This window comes from Mirounga angustirostris, unplaced genomic scaffold (assembly GCF_029215605.1).
Source record: "Mirounga angustirostris isolate CCGP_5_RB_7025 unplaced genomic scaffold, mMirAng1.0.hap1 SCAF_17, whole genome shotgun sequence".
NCBI lineage: Eukaryota > Metazoa > Chordata > Mammalia > Carnivora > Phocidae > Mirounga > Mirounga angustirostris.
The window spans coordinates 17,043,656-17,065,052 of record NW_026991725.1 but is presented as its reverse complement, the minus strand read 5'-3'; the positions used below and the strand labels follow the sequence as shown (position 1 = coordinate 17,065,052).

General features: G+C 41.2%; 2 protein-coding genes across 5 annotated transcripts in view; one reads left to right on the top strand and one right to left on the bottom strand.

The window, feature by feature from the left end:
- MMD (monocyte to macrophage differentiation associated) overlaps positions 1-3,326 on the bottom strand; it is a 153,466-nt gene extending 150,140 nt beyond the window's left edge. The window contains exon 1 of one of the 2 annotated variants that reach the window (XM_064582752.1): positions 3,199-3,326. The gene's annotated coding sequence lies outside the window, so the exon portion shown is untranslated. Of the gene's footprint in view, positions 1-3,031; positions 3,172-3,198 lie in introns of those variants that run through there. The other variant, XM_064582751.1, reaches the window with a different exon arrangement.
- Positions 3,327-3,355: 29 nt separating this feature from the next.
- The window catches only part of PCTP (phosphatidylcholine transfer protein), a 254,907-nt gene continuing 236,865 nt past the window's right edge, over positions 3,356-21,397 (top strand). For all 3 annotated transcript variants that reach the window (XM_064582756.1, XM_045889199.3, XM_054510889.2), the window contains exon 1: positions 3,356-3,556. The gene's annotated coding sequence lies outside the window, so the exon portion shown is untranslated. The remainder of the gene's footprint in view (positions 3,557-21,397) is intronic.

Below are 21,397 nucleotides of genomic sequence, written 5' to 3'. Positions count from 1 at the left end.
AGGGCTTGCTCCGTGCCAGGCTCTCTTCTGACTGCCTTATGTGCACCGAGCCAGCCATTCCTTACGGTAGCTCTGTGAAGGTGTATCACCTCATTTTACAGGTGTGAAAATGGAGGCACAGAGGGTGAGAAAGTTGCCCAAGGTGAGAGGTTTTAGGTGGCAGAGCCCAGGTTTGAATCTAAGCAGTGGCTCTGGAGCCTGTTCTTTTAATTCCTGCACCTTTCCCCCTTTTATAGATCTTCTCCTATCTATGGAAGGATTTCTCTGCACATTTAGATTTCCTAGCCTCTGGCCTCCAAGGATAAGTTCTTAGCTTAGCCTTTTGAAAATATCCAGAGGGTTGATATAACTTATGGAAAACTTTTAGATGAGTGACAAAACCAGACATTTCTGTTAAGATGGCAGGTTGGAGGGATACACAGTTTGCCCAGTTAAGATATCTCTCTCTCTCATTTTTGGCCTCTTTTATTCATCATATTTCTTTGAGTGCCAGTCCGATGTCAAGAGCTGCCTTCCATTAGGCATTTAAAAAAAATATTTTATTTATTCATTTGAGAAAGAGAGAGAAAGCGCGAGTGAGTGCACAAGCAGGGGGAGCTGCAGAGGGAGGGGGAGAAGCAGGCTCCCCACTGAGCACAGAGCCCAGCATGGGATTCTATCCGAGGACCCTGGAATCATGACCTGAGCCGAAGGCTGATGCTTAACAACTGAGCCACCCAGGCGCCTCCCATTAGACATTTTTAAAAAGATTTTATTTTTAAGCAGTATCTACACCCAGTACAGGGCTTGAACTCACAACCCTGAGATCAAGAGTCACACGCTCCACCAGCCAGGACCATTGGGCATTTTTAAGACATTGCACCCTTTAATCTTCCAGCTCGGTGAGACTCAACCCTGGTTCCAGCCTTGGAAGGACCTTGAGAATGTCCTGTCCCCTCTCTCCCTCTGCTGCTCCCTCTTTCTGTCCTTTCTTCCTATCACTTAGTTGTTGAGTCTCCGGCGGGCAGCCAAATCCTGGGTTGGTCTCATTCTTCGCTCAGTGGAGGCAGCTGCAGTCTTCCTCACCGACAGTAGGGGGCACCAGAAGACCACAACCCCGTGTTAAATCTGAGGTTTGCGGTCCAATTTTCCTTCCCAGGCAGAGCAGGAAAGGGACAAGTGGTTTTTGGATGATAGTGGAGTTTTCTCATTTTCCACTTCTTTATATCACCAGTGACATTCTTTTGGCAACAATGGAAAAAATAATTTCCCCCCGCACATTACATGGGTCTCACTTCTCCCCTTCTCTGTACTCTCAAGTCTCTTCTCCATTCCCAGGAACTGGTTTTCCCTATAATGCACTTGCTAGAATTATCTGTGGGGAATGCCCAAATCCCAAGATCCCACAAGTTTCAAGGATCTCTTCTCGGCTCACCTCATTTGGCTGGCCCTCAGCACAAGTGAGCTCATTTTATTGGAAGCCTGAAAAATGAAATCATTTAGGAAGAAGACATCCTCTGAATCCCATAACGCACTCAAAAGGTGACTTTTGGTGGATGTGCTGTTTGGCAGATTTATACTTTAAAATGGTGGTGGGGGCGTGTTTCAGGAATGCCTGGTGATTCTGCTGCATTTACATTATTTGCCATCTCAGATAGACTTTTTACTGCCAAAAACGTGGGAAGAAGAGAAGGGGAAAATCGTTCGGGCCAGTTGTCTCTGGCTGCTGTGGAAAATTCAGAGACCAAAGCAGCCGCCGCCAGAAACAATGTTTTTCTCCTGGTAGGGACTCTCCAGTTTATTCAGAGCCATTAACTCCTGCAGATATGGTCTAACTAACAAGCATTTTATATTCAGTCAAGATACAATAAGTCATATTTTCTAGAAGTCAGGGAATGTCAGAGCAAGGGGGGATGAAAATTATCTAGTGTGGTGCACTGATTTTATCAACAGAATCTCAGAGGCCTAAGGTCACTCAGCCTGTTGGACCTTAATTTTTCTCAGTATGTGGCTCTTTCTCCTACACCTACTCTGATTGTTAACTGAAGCCACCTGTCAGGGAAATTGCATTTTTCTTAGGTTTGCCTGAAAATGAAGGTAGGCAATTCTAAAAAGGAATATATAGATTTCTTTCTGGGAGAGAAATGTCCTTTGTGACCTCTTACCAAGAGAGGGCACCCTCTGAGCAGGAATTCTCTCCTTTAGATCATTTTATAGTCAAAAAAATAGGCCAGCCCTGAATAGGTCACTGGAGATGGGCACAGCTAATTTAGTAGTAACTACCCTCAGAAAGCATGCAGCTCAGTAGGGGTGGCAGGAACCAAGTTCAGTTTACTTTCCGGAAGACTAATACCCATTTCTTCCTGAGTCTACATCTGTAGCTTTTCTGTGTGCTCACATTGGCTTCTGCCTGAAATGCCTTTTCTTTTCTTTCTCTTCTGGAAAACTCCTAGCCATAAGCCAAAGTCCTAAACTGTTCCCTTCACTTTTCTGCCTTCTCTTCTCTGTATCCCAGAACTTCTCCCGTCCCAGGATTAGAGCATGAGTTATCCATTATTTTAGTGTGTCTTACTGTCTGGACTGTGAAACTTTAAGAGCTTGGATTGTGTCATCTCAAGGGCCCAGCCTTGTGCAAGGCACATAATCAACACAAAGAAAGGGTTGGCTGCACATAGAAACACACAAATCCATACAATTACTCACAACTGTTTAGTAACTAGGATATTATCACAGATGGGTAGGATTATTTGAGGAAGTCTTAAACCGATCGCTTAATTGTTTTTGCTTTTTCTGCTAAGGACTTCAAAGAAAATATACTTTGTGCGTACAGAGATGTAGGCAAAAGACACATGATAAAGAAACCGTTATCCAAAATATACAAAGAACTCTTAAAACTCAACATTAAGAAAACAAACAAGCTGACTAAAAAATGGGTCAAAGACCTTAAGAGACACCTCCCCAAAGGAGATACACAGATGGCAAATAAGCATATGAAAAGTACTCCGCATCATACGTCATCAGGGAAATGCAAATTAAAACAACAATGTGATACCTCTCTACGCCAAGCAGAATGACGAAAATCTGGAAAACTGGCAACTGCCAAATGCTGACGAGAAGGTGGAGAACAGGAACTCTTGTTCATTGCCTTTGGGAATGCAAGACGGTACAGCCCCTTTGGAAGACTGTTTGGCAGTCTCTTGAAACTAAACGTACTCTTACCATATGATCGGGTAATCGTGCAACTCCCAAAGGAGTTGAAAACATGTCCCCACGAAAATCTGCTCACGGATGTTTATGGCAGTTTTATTCACGATCACCCAACCGTGAAAGCAACCAAGATGTCCCTCGGTCGGCGAATGGTAAGCAAGCTGTGGCCCAGCCCCACAGCGGAGTATTCAGGGATGACGTCACCAAGATGGCACCACGGGCCGCTGCGGACTTGGCTCCTCCTCCCAAGAAAAACAGCCAACGACTATTGGTGGACCAGACAGCGCGGAGAAAACGCAACCACCGCGGCGTGGGGGTGAGGCTCAAGCACCCCCTGCCCCACGGACACCAAGACAGCTGGCCTTGGCAGGTAAGAGGCTGGCCGCTCTGCCCTCCGGCAGGCGGGCACAGCGCCCCCAGGTCTTCCTCCAGGGGGGCCCGGGAGCCGGGGGACCTCCAGCTCCCGCAGCTCAGGCCAGTCTCACCCCATGCGAATGGCAGCGGAGCCTGGAGGGCCGGGCCACCGGGAGCGGCGCTGTGCTGGAGAAGCGGAGGGCTCAGCGGGCTCGCTACCGCCAGCACGGGGATCCAGGCCCACGAGTTACGCCTGTGGAACGCGGGCGGGGGCGGGGCGTGTCAGTGCGACCTGGGAACGATAGCCCCCCACGGCTGAGTGTGGCTCCCGGGATAGTATTCAGCACTAAAAAGAAATGAGCTATCAAGCCAGGAAAAGACAGCGAAGAAACGTGAAAATGCGTATTACTGAGTGAAAAAAGCCCATGTGAAAAGGCTGCGTTCTGTGTGATTCCATCTGTAGCAGTCTGCCCTTTTCCTCGGGGTACATTCCAAGTCCCCCAGGGGATGCCTGACACCTCGGATAGTGCAGCAGCCTGTATACTATGATGACGTTTAATTTATAAATTAGGCACAGGAAGAGATTGACAATAGTAACTAATAATAAAAGAGAGCAATTACAGTAATATACTGTCATAAAAGTTAAGTGAATGTGGTCTCTCTTTCTCAAAATATGTTATTGTAGTGTACTCACCCTTCTTATGGGGGTGTGAGAGGATAAGATGCCTAGTGGTGGGGTGAATGACATAAGCATGTGACATAGCGTTAGGCTTCTATGTCAGAAGGACGATCATCTGTTTCCAGATAGCAGTTGACCATGGGTGACTGAAATGACAGAAAGCGAAAACACAGATAAGGTGGGAGACTACTATATGTGCCTTTCTGGGAGAGGCAAAACTATGGAGACAACAAAACGATCAATGGTTGCTAGGAGTGGGGGGCGTCAGGGAGAAGATCAGTAGACAGAGAACAGGATTTTTAGGGCAGTGAAAATACTCTGTATGATCTAATGATGGGTACATTTTGCATTTGTCTAAACCTACGAATGTACAACACCGAGAGTGAACCTTAAGGTAAACTATGGACTTTAGGTGATTATGATGTGTCAGTGTTGCTTCATCCTTAGTAAAAAATGTATCATTCTGGTGACCGATGTTGGTGATGGCAAAGGCTATGCATTTGTGGGGGCAGGGAGCATATGGGCAATCTCTTACCTTCCTTTCAATTTTGTTGAAAATCTACAGCTGCTCTAAATAAATAAAGACTTTTTTTTTTTTTTTAAAAAGAAATGTAGGGCACCTGGGTGGCTCAGTCAGTTAAGCAGCTGCCTTCGGCTCAGGTCACGATCCCAGGATCCTGGGATCGAGCCCTGCGTCGGGCTCGATCCCAGGATCCTGGGATCGAGCCCTGCGTCGGGCTCCCTGCTCAGTGGGGAGTCTGCTTCTCCCTCTGCCCCCTCCCTGTTCATGCTCTCTCTCGTTATCTCTCTCTCTCTCTCTCAAATAAATAAATAAATAAATAAATAAATAAATAAATAAATAAATAAAATCTCTTAAAAAAATAAAGAAGAAATGTAGCTAAAGAGTTTTGGACAAAAAACTAGGACATTTGGGTAGAATTCGAGCTCTCCCACATACTCCTGGTGTGATCCTGGGTGTCACTTAACCTCTCTAGATTTTAGCGGCCCGTTTGTACCTTTAGGAGATTCTTTCAGATGTTTGTTCAGGGTCTTTCTGGCACTAACTATTTAAAATTTCATGAAGTAGAACTCACAGGCATTGATATTTATTCAAAGGAAAAAAAAAGGAAGCGTTGGTCAGAACTATCCTTTTCCTAACTGTACCTGTGGTACAAAAGAGATATCCACGCACAGACATTAAACTACAGAACACGGTTAATTTTTCTAAAAAAGCTAGTTGTTTTAAAAAATAATTAGCTGAGGGGCGCCTGGCTGTCTCAGTCGTTAAGCATCTGCCTTTCGCTCAGGTCACAATCCCAGGGTCCTGGGATCAAGCCCCCATCAGGCTTCTGGCTCCCTGCTCAGCGGGAAGCCTGCTTCTCCCTCTCCCCCCACCCCCCGCTTGTGTTCCCTCTCTCGCTGTGTCTCTCTCTGTCAAATAAATAAAATCTTTAAAAAAAAAAATAAGCTGAATTGTATCTAATAGCTGATAACTAATTTTCTGTAAACAAATAATACAATATATGTTAAAAAAAGAAGAAGAAGATAGCAGGAGGGGAAGAATAAAGGGGGGGAAATTGGAGGGGGAGACGAACCATGAGAGATGATGGACTCTGAAAAACAAACTGAGGGTTCTAGAGGGGAGGGGGGTGGGAGAATAGGTTAGCCTGGTGATGGGTATTAAAGAGGGCATGTTCTGCATGGAGCACTGGGTGTTATACACAATGAATCATGGAACACTACATCAAAAACTAATGTTGTAATGTATGGTGATTAACATAAAAAATAAAAAAAATGTTCATACAATATTTAAACCTAACTTTTCCTCTTAAATAAGTTAACCTGTGTAGATACAGTCCAGGTATAGCAGATGAGTCTTCATTGAGTACATCATTGGCCATCTTGAGTCAACAGAGGTGGTTTCCAACATCTCTAGCATTCGTGAGAGACCCCAAGAGAGCCCTTTGAGGATGAGATATTTAACCAGTAACTCACCATCAAACTGCTGAACTCTCCCCCAAAGGCCAAGTGAAAGAAGAGAAACAAAATGAGGAAGTTTGATCTAAAAACAACAAAGCTTTACAAATCCCCCATAAGGATCTCTAAACTCCCCTGGGATTTGGCAAAAGATCATTTGGATGGAATTCCTGTATAGATGACAGGAATGACAGCTTGGCTTTCCAGAGATTGCCTAGGGCAGTAAAGGTCAGAAGTTCAGCGGTAGTGGTGAGGTGGGGAGGGGGGAGATGAGGTTTGCAAGTGAATTTAGCTTGGGATTATGAAAACAGTGTTGCTCTCTGAACTCAGAATGGAGCTGTCTTCATTCCTTCACTGCCATTTACAGACCAAGCCCTGGGGTTCTCAAGTCTTAGTGGAGGCAGAAAGTCTTCTGCTTAGCAACTGGGATGGAAATCTAAGAAGTTGTAGAGCTAATTAATGCAGATGGCTCCAGGAAGTAATTAAAAATGCAGGAAAGCAGAAAGAATTGCTTGGATGTAGAACTCCTCATTTGGGAACTGTCCAAGGAAAAAGAAAAAGTGAGGTTTTTTTTTTTGTTGCTGTTGTTTGTTTTCATCGTCTTCCCTTAGGCAAGTTTACAGTAGATTTAAGCCACCAGGCTTGAGGGGGAAAGGATAAAGGAGAGGTATCCTATTGGTGCCTAGCCAATAATAATAATGCAATTTTCTTGGCCCTCTGTGGTTGCTACCGTGGTTCAGATTTTTGGACTTCCAGATTCCATTACTATCTCCTTCTAACCTATCCTTCTAAAGCAGCATATCTTTTTAATCACTCCAGTCTCTGTGAACCTTTGCTGGATCTCCATCATTCATAGATTATAGGCCAAACATTCTCAATCATGCAAGAACCTTCAAAATCCCAACACTGCTTGCCTTTCCTTTCCTTTTCTCCTGCTGATTTCCCTACATAACAGGGAATTCAGTCCTGTTCAAGTGGTGGTTTGTGCCCTTGCCTTCCCGGAATGCCCTCTCTCTGCTCTTGCTTTGGAGAACCCCCATGAATTCTTAAAAACTTGCTCCAGTTGTCATTTTCTTTGGAAGTTTTTGGATCTCCCCAAGCTTGAGTCCTTTATACCTTCTTGTATTGTCCTAGCATTGTGTACACACAGACCTCTATTTCTGTTTTCATTTCTCTTTCCCTAACTAAATCGTGACCATTTAGTATTTGTCTTCATGGCCCTGTCCCTACCAGTGCCAGTCATATGACTGATGAACAATCCATGTTTATGGAATAAGTGAATTTCTTGGTACTTAACTTTTGGTCTTAATGAAGAGGGAGTGTTGTTTGAATTGGCTACCTACTGAGAGAAATAAATACTGAAGGAAAAAACACTTAAATTCTCTTTTCCTTTGAAATTCAGCTCTATTTTGCACAGATGAATGTTATTCTGATTGCACATCAGGACTCGGTCACCGTTTTACAGAAACATGGCCCCGTAGTAGACATAATTGTCTAAGAAGTGGAAGGTAACCTGGATAATAAATGAAGAGAACACAGTAGTACTGAATGGGACCCAAGCTGGAGCTAAATGCACCAGACAATGGTACGATAACGTTAGAGACAACGAGATGATAGGGATGTTTGACGTCACGCGGAAGAAGTAGTTCTCCACTGTGTAGGGACAGATCCTTCAAATGTAACCCAGGTGGTGGCTGTGCATTTGTCCCAGTCCCCTCATTTTCCGGCATCACCCTTTATTTCAAAATCCAGATAAGATACTGCTGTGGAAAAAATCCCACCTGTGGGTTTTTGTGGAGTTCAATTGTCTTTGTCCATGCCGCAGTATGCTTCCTGAACAGTGCTCCTGGTTTCTGCTGTTACTTTCCTTTCCTCTTTTATTGGAGTTTTGTGGGAACTGAAGGGATTACAGCATAGCACCAGATAGGCAGCAACCGAAAACTGAACATTAGATACTGTCCTCCTAAAATTCCCTCCTAGTGGTTGGTTACATGGGCAGGACTAGCCTTCCTTCTTGGAGCTCATAGCTTTTACTTTTCTCTTCACATCATCCTGCCTGGGTTGCCTGCTGGGATGGAAAGTCCTCCTCACTTAGTTGTGTAGAGCGAGTCACTTCTAATTTTCCATATTCTTCCAGACTATGGCCAGAGGTGGGGTAGGGTGGGCATTCACAATGAGGTTCAACACGATTAGTGTATTTTTCCTAAATAAACAGTTTCACCTCTGATTGAAGCAGTCTGGTCTTATTCTAAATAGTAGTTTTCATTTTCTGGATAACCATAGAAACAGTTGCTTTCTAGGCTCAGAATTTGCTAAAGCCAAGAACATGGAAGCCCAGAAAGTCTGATTTGGAAGCAATTTAACCAAATAGGATGTATCTGTGAGTTTTCTGTTTTTTTTTTTTAATTTTAAATTTTTTGTCCGTATGTTTTCAACTGTTTACCCTCATGATTTGAAATCCAGATGCCTGCAGGCTATAGGCTAAGCTCTTGTCATGGCATGAATGCTGGCCTGAGCCACAGATGAGTCAGGTGTTACCTGTGGACTTCAGTCAGACCTCGTCTTCCTTACTCAACAATGCTTGAAGTCCTTCCTGGCTCATGATTTACTTTTAGTGGAATTGAACTTGAATGTCTCAAAGTACTGTCATTAAATATGTTCAGCTTTGGGCGCCTGGGTGGCTCAGTTGGTTAAGCGACTGCCTTTGGCTCAGGTCATGATCCTGGAGTCCCTGGATCAAGTCCCGCATCGGGCTCCCTGCTCGGCGGGGAGTCTGCTTCTCCCTCTGACCCTCCCCCCTCTCATGTGCTCTCTCTCTCTGTATCTCTCTCTCAAATAAATAAATAAATAAAATCTTTAACAAAAAAAAATTATGTTCAGCTTTGATTACAATTTCAAACTTGTCCAACAAACCTTGTGAAATTTACAGTTGATAGTGATCAGACATAATAGCAATGGGATACCCACAATGAGCTAGTCTATTAAAAAATCCTCAGGAGTAATAAAAACAATAACAATGGCAGCTATAATTAACTGAGTATTCTTATGGCCAGGCACTCTTCTAGCACTTTATGTGTATAGCTGCCTCAGAACCACCCTCCTTTGACGCAGATGCAATTAGCATCCCCATTGTACAGATGAGGAAATAAAGGCACAGAAAGTTTAACAGCATGTCTAAGGAAGGGAGGCCTTAGCATGGTTCTACTGGACTACACTTGGTCTGTGGATCTCATTTTGGATTTTCTCCATTCCAAGTGAGATGAGGAGACAAAGATCCACAGAAGTGAAAACAGTTGCAAAGATGTGGACTCACATCAGCCAACGCCCATTTTGGTGCTCTTTGTGTTATAGCATCTACACCTCTTTTCCCAAAGGGCTTTAGAGTTTCCGTTTTTATAGAAAGAGATGTGTGTTCTGCGGCTATCTGGAGGTAGTCAACAAACATCCGCCAAGTGCTCCAGTTGCTGTTTGGTGTATCTGTTATTAGGAACATCTTGCCATTCTTTTCAGAAAAGAATGAATTATTATGTATGAATCTGTGCCTGATTCAGGAATGCAGTTGGGCATTACAATAAAAAGTTCCATTGCTACGACCTTCTATTAACCTTACAAGTGCAGTACGTTATTCTAGTTATACAATGAAGCTTAAACTTTCTAGAACGGAAACTGGCACAGAAAGTAAGATAACATTTCTAAATGTGCAATCATCTTTTAATTATCTAGGGGCTCTGTGATACCGAGCCACTTCCTTGTCTGATCAAATGACAAGTTAAAAGGGGAGAAGAAAGCAAAAAGATTTCCCCATTAAATTTTCAATTCAATTGAAAAAAATGGTCAATTTTGCAGCAGCAAAAATTTTTTGTTGCTCATAATAGATATCAGCTTGAATTAGTCTAAACGAGGGGGAGAATTTGGTGGCATAGGAGGGTGGCCTGGAAGCCAGGGGCAGGAACACAACTGTGACTCAAAAGTGACAAGAAGGCCAGGTGGAGCCCAGAGAACAGGCTTTCTTTATATTTTGTTTCCACTTGTCTCTGCAAATGCTTTTCATTTGGTGTCTCTGAAAAGCACCAAACAAATGCCGAGATATCTGCTACTTGTCTGCTTGTAGAATAAAGGCTATGCCCTGGTTTCCAAGTTTATGTAGTCTTCATGTACGTGAACCCACCCTGAGGTTTCACTCAGTCCCAGAGCCCCCAAGGAGGGGCTCTGATTGGCTGTTTGGCTCTGGTCCTCAGCCACTGCCAATCAACTGAATCCTAAGTGATGGTGTTATGTAATCACATATGGTTCCCAGAGTCCCATCCCTGCGACTCAGGGGCTCGGAGTGGAGAGCTGTTCTCAGAGAAGAAGGAAGGACTCGTGAGCAGGGCAGACACTGCAAGGATATCTTCTAATACCCTGTAATTTAGGTCTTTGTTTCAGCCGGCTCTTAGAAATTTAAGAACTTTGTCAAACTTAGGGACAGTATCTCTTCTATCCAGCTAGGTATATTTTTAGACTAGATTGTGGAGTATGTAATTAGGGCAACAAATTTAAAAGTCAACCTGACTCAACCAAATGTTAATTTGAGTTTTCTGTAAACCAAAAAGTATAACGGATTCCAAAGCTAAGTGAAAGTGTTTTGGATTATTCTCAACACAACACCCATAATTTGTGAGGATAACTGAGATGCATCCCAGCTTTTAGTCTTGCTGATGATGTTTATGATTTGGCTTAAATTAGACTACCACATTGCCTACTGTAACTGATGGTCAGATCCTTGGAGACTGTAGGGTTTTAGAGTGCCTGCATATAATTATATAAGTCAATCTGAGGGGATGCATGAGTAGAGAAAGAGAAAATTCTTGTCATATTCCTAATGTATCCTTTGTATTCTCCTAAGACCTGAAAGAAACCTCGGGGATCATCCAGTAAGATCCCCTTGTTTACAGATGAAAAGTAAAGCACAGAGAGGGGAATTGACTAGTTCATCATCAGAGGACATAGGAGTCACAGATCCAGGGTTAAAATCCTAGATTCCAGTCTTCTTTTTATTATGTCTTACTATTAATAACAGGATTCACAAAACACATGGCAGCACTGCTGGCTACTTATATTTTCACTAGTTTTTAAATGACCTTTTCTAACATCTGGACTTCACTTATTCAGTCTAATTGTTTTTAGCTCCTGAGCATAAATGCTTTGGTTAATTTTCTGGCCAATTCAACTAACCTGTAACAATAACTCAGCAGCACAGATGATTAAATAACAGAGAAAAAAATTTCTCTCTCTATTGTTTTGGTAGACAACTAGCTTTAAGTTTTCTTAATTGCAGAAGGAAAAACAGCAAAGGTATGCTTTGTAATTTGGAGTAAATTTGTTTTTCACTACAAATTGTTAAGAGATCTGTAAGGACAAATTTCTGTAACTATAATTTTGTGTGTTGGAGCCATGAGAATATATGACCCACAATGCCTTATATCTTCTTTCCCTCCATTCCATGGAGAATTGGTCTTTAGATTTGAAATTAAATACTGGTTCATAGATTAATATGTGCACAGTATTCTTTCTCCTTTTATTGTTCACAATGGACAAAGAGGAAATATGACTAAAGAGATTTTACGGGTCCAAAGATGGCCATGCTAAATTCCAATATGCATTCTCAATTCCAAATAATTTGGGAAATGAAGCATGATGATAAACAGGAAATTGAAAGAAAAAAATTGAGTGCAATGTGCCAACCTCCCTTGGCCAAATAGTGCAGGGTTAGAGTTCTGAATTCCTGGATTGTAATTTGTCCAAGTTTTAGATATATATTGCATTAATTTGCTTTTTTGATTTGACAGATTATTTGAATCTTAAATGGTCCTTTATTTTTAATATCAAGATTAAGTTTTTAAAAATGGGCTTGCTGGGAAGATGAAGCTTCCTGATGATTATAATTTAAAAAATTTTTAGTTAAAGTTACTATGAAAGAAAAGCAGAGTTATATTACAAAAAATTAAATAGTACTGCAAGGGTCCTGTTCCCTGACATGATCCCTAGGAATGAAAACTTTTAACTCTTAGCTGACTCTTCTGAATTTTATGTCCTTATTTCTAATATGCTGAAAAATATTGTTTTTTTTTCAGTTTTAGGCATGATTTTACTGATTGACTTTCTGTACACAGCATTCCCAACTCCCATCCTCCTGAACTACAGCTGTGACAGTATTTTCATGATCATAATATTATTAACACCAAATTTTGGCTTATCCAAAAAAATTGTAATATGGGAAGGTCGGGGTAGAAGTATATGTATATGTATACATGAGGGATGTTAGTATATATAGATCTAAATCCTTTTCATCCATCATTGGTAAAAAGTAAAAAAATAAAGATTGTCTAAAAAAAGAAAAGGAAGAAGGCTGCTGGGAGACTCTGCTATTTGGTGAGTATATTTGTTTTTAATTATAATGTGTATTTTAAAAACATAATCAAATAAATACACAATGACATGTTTCTCTTTTGAATAAGCTTTTGTTTTTTCCCAGCATTAATCATTGCCTTAATTTTTGGTTTGCCTGTTTTTCCACATGTCTATCACTAATTCATTCTAATACTCTCTGCTGGAGTTGTGTATCATGTCTCAATACAAGCATTTTAGATAGTCTGTAAGTTCTATTTTTTTTTTTCCTGGAGTCACCCTGATGGGAGAATTCTAGCTTCTTGTGCCAATTTTAACAGATTTCTGGTCTTGATGACCAGCTGACATCCTGGGACTTCCCTTTACCTTCATTCTGGAAACTTCTTCCCATTCCTGTGTGGGAGCCTCTGTTTCCTAGATCCTCTTCCTTGGGCTACTTTATCATTTTGTAGGGTATATTTTTCAGACGCTTGTTGAGAAATGGTGCATAACAGTTAACTTTCTTGAGACAGTATTTCATATTCAAAAACATTTTTATTCTGGGCGCCTGGGTGGCTCAGATGGTTAAGCGTCTGCCTTCGGCTCAGGTCGTGATCCCAGGGTCCTGGGATCGAGTCCCGCATCGGGCTTCCCGCTCCTTGGGAGCCTGCTTCTCCCTCTGTTTCTCTCTGTCTCTCATGAATAAATAAATAAAATCTTTAAAACAAAAAAAACAAAAAAAAAAAAAAACAAACATTTTTATTCTACTCTCTTACATTGTTAGTTGTGTGTGTGTGTGTGTGTGTGTGTCTGTGCATATAGATTCTATGCGGAGACTCATTCATTTGAATTATGAAGACATTGTTTCTTTGTCTTCTAGCTTCAAGTGTTTGTGTAATGAAGTCTAACATTAATATGATTCACATCTTATATTTGTAATCTATTTTGAGTTCAGTAGAATGAATTGCTTATGCCTTGTTGGCCTTCCTTTTTGTAACCTAGACTTTATCAGATTCATTAACTCAATCACCACTTATCAGTCTCTTTTCAAATTCTACTATTTTGCTAACATCTTTTTTATGCTGTTATCATCTTGCCCATTCTCTTTACTCTTATGTATTTGTGCCATTTTAATTTAATTTATATCAATTCAATTACTTTGTTTCCTTCCTTTTTGGAACATTTTGGGAGAGAAGAGAAATAAATCTGCATATTCCTCCCCCATATATATTGTTTGGGGAAATTGGGATTTGACCCTTACACACTGATCACTTGACTCAACCCTTGACCTTTGATTTCAGTAATTTATTTTGTCAGGCTAATCTGATACTCACAATGTAATATCAAGCAGTTATTGAGACTGATTAACTTGCTTTTTGGATTAAAATTGTTTCTACTTCCTCTTGTCTTCTTTGCAGGTCACAATCATAAAAATGCAAAATTAGGAGAAATTTTGTCCACTTTTAATTGGGACATTTAAATCATTTATATTTAATGTGATTATTGTTATGGTTCACTTTAAATATCTGTCTTGTTCTTTGTTTGGTATTTGTACCATCTAATTTTTTATTCTCTTTCCCCCATCTTCTGTCTTCCTTTGGATTAAGTTAGTATTTTAAATATTCCATTTCATTTGTTGGCTTATTAGCCATATCTTTCTTTTGTTTGTGGCTTTAGAGTGTGTCATATACATTTAACTTATGGAGTAACTTCAAGTAACATTATAATATAAGAACCTCACAATTGGGGCACCTGGGTGGCTCAGTTGTTAAGCGTCTGCCTTCGGCCCAGGTCATGATCCCAGGGTCCTGGGATAGAGTCCTGCATCGGGCTCCCTGCTCCGCGGGAAGCCTGCTTCTCCCTCTTGCACTCCCCCTGCTTGTGTTCCCTCTCTCACTGTGTCTCTCTCTGTCAAAATAAATAAATAAAATCTTAAAAAAAAAAGAACCTCACAGTAGTATAATTCCATTTCCCCTCTCCTGGCCTTTGTGCTACTTTGGCCATATATTTTACTCATATCTAAGTTATAAATCCCATAATATATTCCTATTACTTTTACTTAAAACAATCTTCTGGTCATTTTTTTTTTTAAAGATTTTATTTATTTATTCATGAGCGATAGAGAGAGAGAGGCAGAGGCAGAAGCAGGCTCCCCACGGAACAAGGAGCCCGATGTGGGACTCGATCCCAGGACCCTGGGATCATGACCTGAGCTGAAGGCAGACGCTTAACTGACTGAGCCACCCAGGCGTCCCTGTTTGTCTTTTTTTTTAAAGATTTTATTTATTTATTTGACAGAGAGAGAGACACAGCAAGAGAGGGAACACAAGCAGGGGGAGAGGGAGAGGGAGAAGCAGGCTTCCCATGGAGCAGGGAGCCCGATGCAGGGCTCGATCCCAGGACCCTGAGATCATGACCTGAGCCGAAGGCAGATGCTTAACGACTGAGCCACCCAGGCACCCCATCTTCTGGTCATTAATTATGTCTTTTGTAAGTCTGAAAAAATTTTTACATTTGTTTCTGAAAGGTACTTTCTCTGGGTTTAAAATTCTAAAGTGGTAGTTTTTTTTTTCTTTGACTATTTTAAGAATGTTGTCCCACTGTATTCTGGCTTACATTGTTCCTGAAGAAAAGTCTGCTATTTTTCTTATTTATATTCACTTGTATGTAATGTGTCTATTTTTTTTTTTTCTGGTTGCTTTTATGATTTTTCTCTTATCACTAGTTTTAAGCATTTTGATTAAGATATACCTTGGTTTATTTTTCTTTATATTTCTTGTGCATTGGGTTCATTCAGCTTCTTGAATCTGAGGGTTTATAGTGATTATTACATTTGGAAAAAAATTTGGCCAATTTTTTCTTCAAATATTTTTTCTACTTAGTCCTCTTTCCCTTCCCTTCAAAGACTCCAATTATATGTTTTAAGGCTTCTTTTTTTTTTAAGGATTTTATTTATTTATTTGAGAGAGTGTGGGGGAGAGGGACAAGCAGACTCCATGCTGAGGGCGGAGCCTGATGTGGGGCTTGATCCCACAACCCTGAGATCATGACCTGAGCTGAAATCAAGAATCAGAGGCTTACTTGACTGAGCCACCAAGGTGCCCCTAGTATTAGGCTTCTCAAAATTGTCCCACAGCTCACTAATGCTCTATTTATTTTTTGTCTATTTTTCTTCTTTGTGCTTTATTTTCTATAGGTTCTATTGTTATATCCTTGGGTTCAGTAGTATTTTCATTTGCAGTATGCAATCTTTTATTAATACCACACAGTATAAGGGGCAGAGCAAGATGGCAGAGGAGAAGGAGACCTGGATTTCATCTGGTCTCAGGAATTCAGCTGGATAGGGATCAAACCAATCTGAACACCTACAAACTCAACAGGAGATCGAAGAAAAGAATAGCAACAACTCTCTGAACAGAAAAGCGACCACTTTCTGGAAGGTAGGATGTGCAGAGAAGTGAATCCCAGGTGATACTCGGGAGGATAGACGGCGGGGGAGGGGCCTCCGTCGGCCGCTTCTGGCAAGTGATAGAACCACGGAGCACAGAATCGGAACTTTTAGAAGTCGGCTCCGCTGCGGGATGTCACTCCAGTGTCTAAGCGGGGGGTGGAACCCTCGGGACAGTGTGGTCTCAGGACCCTCGGGGTCACAGAAAGACCAGGGGTGCCTGAGGGTGGCAGAGCTCCCAGGTATCGGAGCAGGGAAGCCGGCTGCAGAGACGGAGCCGAGGCGCGGGCTCTCAGCTCAGGGTCGCCATAAACCGTGATCTGCGGCACAGTCGGGCCCCTGCTCCTCCAGCAGGGACCCAACAGGCGGCAGATCCGGGGAGACTCACCTTCCTCCCCTGGGAGGAGCCGCCCGGGAGTGCACCGCAGGGATCTGCTGGGTTTGGAGACTCCACATGGGGTCGGGTGCCAGAGATAGAAACGCGCGGTCACAGGCCGGGTGAGCATGGAGTGCGGCCGGAGACCGGGGAGACGGGAGTGGCTGACGGCTTTTCTCTGGGGGCTCACTGAGGAGCGGGGCCCGAGTTCTCGGCTCCTCCGGGGCAGAGGTTGGGAGGCCGCCATTTTCACTCTCCGCCTCCAAAGCTGTACGGAAAGCTTGAAGGTAACAAAACCTCCCGAGAGCAAACCCGAGCAGATTACTTAGCCTGGAATGGGCAAGGGCGGGGCAATTCCGCCTCCCGCAGGGACATTTGGAAACCACGGCAACAGGCCCCTCCCCCAGAAGATCAGCGAGAACAGCCAGCCAAGACCAAGTTTACCGTTCAATGAGAATGACAGAACTCCAGCGCTAGGGGAATAATGCACATAGAACTCATGGCTTTTTCCCATGATTCTTTAGTCTTTCAAAGTTAATTTTTTTTAACTGTCTTTTTTAAAAATTTTTCTTTTTCCCTCTTTCAACCAACATCTTATCAATCCCTTTTTTAAAAAAATTTTTTTTATTTTTCATTTTTAGAGTCATATTCTATCCCTTCATAGCAGTTACCCGTATTTTTGGCATATATATATAAGTTGTTCTCTCTTTAAAGTTTTGAGATAGTTTCTTCTAACAGATCAAAATATACCCTAAATCTCTATTGTATGGTTTCTTTCTACTCCCCTACCTGATCAAATTCTCTCCCTTTTTTCTTCTTTTTTTTAAATCCTCTTCTTCCTTTTTTCAAACAACTTCTTATCAATTCCTTTTATAAAATTTTTTATAATTTCCATCTTTACAGTCATATTCCATCCCTTCATCATATCAACCCTTATTTTTGTACATATATAAGTTTTTCTTTCTTTAAAATTTTGGGAGGCACTTTCTTCTAACAGACCAAATACACCCAAAATCTAGTGTGTGGCACTGATCTATATACCAGCCTGATCATATTTGATCACATTCTGTTTTTCTTTTTGTTTTGTTCTGTTTTTGTTTGTTTTTATCTTTATCTTTTTTGTTTCCTGTTTTCTTTTTCTTTTTTCTCTCTTTCCCTCTCTTTTCCCACTGCTTCAGGTCTTTTCTGATTTGTTTAGACTATATTTTCTGGGAACGTTGTTACCCTGTTAGCATTTTGTTCTCTCATTAATCTATTCTCTGGACAAAATGACAAGACGGAAAAAATCTCCTCAACAAAAAGAACAAGAGGTAGTACCGACTGCCGGGGACCTACTCAATATGGACATTAGTACAATGTCAGATCTAGAGTTCAGAATCATCACTTTAAAGATACTAGCTGGGCTTGAAAGAAGCATGGAAGTTATTAGAAAAACCCTTTCTGGAGAAGTAAAAGAACTAAAATCTAACCAAGTCAAAATCAAAAAGGCTATTAATGAGGTGCAATCAAATATGGGGGTGCTAACTGCTAGGATAAATGAGGCAGAAGAGAGAATCAGTGATATAGAAGACCAAATGATGGAAAATAAAGAAGCTGAGAAAAAGAGAGATAAACAGCTACTGGATCATGAGCGCAGCATTCGAGAGAAAAGCGATACCATAAGACGAAACAACATTAGAATAATTGGGATCCCAGAAGAAGAAGAAAGAGAGAGAGGGGCAGAAGGTATAACGGAGCAAATTATAGCAGAGAACTTCCCTAATTTGGGGAAGGAAACAGGCATCAAAATCCAGGAAGCACAGAGAACCCTTCTCAAAATCAATAAAAATAAGTCAACACCCTGACATCTAATAGTAAAACTTACAAGTCTCAGAGACAAAGAGAAAATCCTGAAAGCAGGTCAGGAAAAGAGATCTGTAACCTACAATGGTAGAAACATTAGATTGGCAACAGACCTATCCACAGAGACCTGGCAGGCCAGAAAGGACTGGCAGGATATATTCAGAGCACTAAATGAATGCACTAAATGAAAATATGCAGCCAAGAATACTATATCTAGCTAGGCTGTCATTGAAAATAGAAGGACAGATAAAAAGCTTCCAGGACAAACGAAACTAAAGGAATTTGCAAACACAAAACCAGCCCTACAGGAAATCTTGAAAGGGGTCTTCTAAGCAAAGAGAGAGCCTAAAAGCAACATAGACCAGAAAGGAACACAGACAATATACAGTAACAGTCACCTTACAGGCAATACAATGGCACTAAATTCCTATCTTTCAATAGTTACCCTGAATGTAAATGAGCTAAATGCCCCAATCAAAAGACACAGGCTATCAGACTGGATTAAAAAACAAGACCCATCGATATGCTATCTGCAAGAGACTCATTTTAGACCCAAAGACACCCCCAGATTGAAAGTGAGGGGGTGGAAAACCATTTACCATGCTAATGGAGACCAAAAGAAAGCTGGGGTGGCAATCCTTCTATCAGACAAATTAGATTTTAAACCAAAGAGTGTAATAAGAGATGAGGAAGGACACTATATCCTACTTAAAGGGTCTATCCAACAAGAGGATCTAACAATTGTAAATATCTATGCCCCTAACATGGGAGCCGCCAATTATATAAGGCAATTAATAACAAAAGCAAAGAAACACATCGAAAACAATACAATAATAGTGGGGGACTTTAACACCCCCCTCACTGAAATGGACAGATCGTCTAAGCAAAAGATCAACAAGGAAATAAAGACTTTAAATGACACACTGGACCAAAGGGACTTCACAGACATATTCAGAACATTCCACCCCAAAGCAACGGAATACACGTTCTTCTCTAGTGCCCATGGAATATTCTCCAGAATAGATCACATCCTAGGTCATAAATCAGGTCTCAACCGGTACCAAAAGATTGGGATCATTCCCTGCCTATTTTCAGACCACAATGCTTTGAAACTAGAACTCAATCCCAAGAGGAAAGTCAGAAAGAACTCAAATACATGGAGGCTAAAGAGCATCCTACTGAAGAATGAATGGGTCAACCAGGAAATTAAAGAAGAACTAAAAAAATACATGGAAACCAATGAAAATGAAAACACAACTGTTCAAAATCTTTGGGATGCAGCAAAGGCAGTCCTAAGAGGAAAGTATATAGCAATACAAGCCTTTCTCAAGAAACAAGAAAGGTCTCAAGTACACAACCTAACCCTACACCTAAAGGAGCTGGAGAAAGAACAGCAAATAAAGCCTAAACCCAGCAGGAGAAGAGAAATCATAAAGATCAGAGCAGAAATCAATGAAATAGAAACTAAAAGAACAGTAGAACAGATCAACGAAACTAGGAGCTGGTTCTTTGAAAGAATTAACAAGATTGATAAACCCCTGGCCAGACTTATCAAAAAGAGAAGAGAAATGACCCAAATCAACAAAATCATGAATGAAAGTGGAGAGATCACAACCAACACCAAAGAAAAACAAACAATTATAAGAACATATTATGAGCAACTCTATGCCAGCAAATTAGATCACCTGGAAGAAATGGATGCATTCCTAGAGATGTATCAACTACCAAAACTGAACCAGGAAGAAATACAAAACCTGAACAGACCTATCACCACTAAGGAAATTGAAGCAGTCATCAAAAATCTCCCAACAAACAAAAGGCCACGGCTAGATGGCTTCCCAGGGGAATTCTACCAAACATTTCAAGAAGAATTAATACCTATTCTTCTGAAACTGTTCCAAAAAATAGAAATGGAAGGAAAACTTCCAAACTCGTTTTATGAGGCCAGCATTACCTTGATCCCCAAACCAGACAAAGACCCCATCCAAAAGGAGAACTACAGCCAATATCCCTGATGAACGGATGCAAAAATTCTCACCAAAATACTAGCCAATAGGATCCAACAGTACATTAAAAGGATTATTCACCACGACCAAGTGGGATTTATCCCTGGGCTGCAAGGTTGGTTCAACATCCGCAAATCAAGCAACGTGATACAATACATTAACAAAAGAAAGAACAAGAATCATAGGATACTCTCAATAGATGCAGAAAAAGCATTTGACAAAGTACAGCATCCTTTCTTGATCAAAACTCTTCAGAGTATAGGCATAGAGGGTACATATCTCAATATCATAAAAGCCATCTATGAAAAACCTACAGCGAATATCATTCTCAATGGCGAAAAACTGAGAGCTTTCCCCCTAAGGTCAGGAACGTGGCAGGGATGTCCACTATCACCAGTGCTATTCAACATAGTATTGGAAGTCCTAGCCACAGCAATCAGACAACAAAAAGAAATCAAAGGCATCCAAATTGGCAAAGAAGAAGTCAAACTCTCACTCTTTGCAGATGATATGATACTTTATGTGTAAAACCCAAAAGACTCCACCCCAAAACTGCTAGAACTCATACAGGAATTCAATAAAGTGGCAGGCTATAAAATCAATGCACAGAAGTCAGTGGCATTCCTATACACCAACAACAAGACAGAAGAAAGAGAAATTAAGGAGTCGATCCCATTTACAATTGCACCCAAAACCATAAGATACCTAGACATAAATCTAACCAAAGAGGCAAAGGATCTGTACTCAGAAAACTATAAAATACTCATGAAAGAAATTGAGGAAGACACAAAGAAATGAAAAAATGTTCCATGCTCATGGATTGGAAGAACAAATATTGTGAAGATGTCAATGCTACCTAGAGCAATCTACACATTCAATGCAATCCCCATCAAAATACCATCCACTTTTTTCAAAGAAATGGAACAAATAATCCTAAAATTTGTATGGAACCAGAAAAGACCCCGCATAGCCAGAGGAATATTGAAAAAGAAAAGCAAAGCTGGCGGCATCACAATTCCAGACTTCCAGCTCTATTACAAAGCTGTCATCATCAAGACAGTATGGTACTGGCACAAAAACAGACACATAGATCAATGGAACAGAATAGAGAGCCCAGAAATGGACCCTCAACTCTGTGGTCAACTCATCTTTGACAAAGCAGG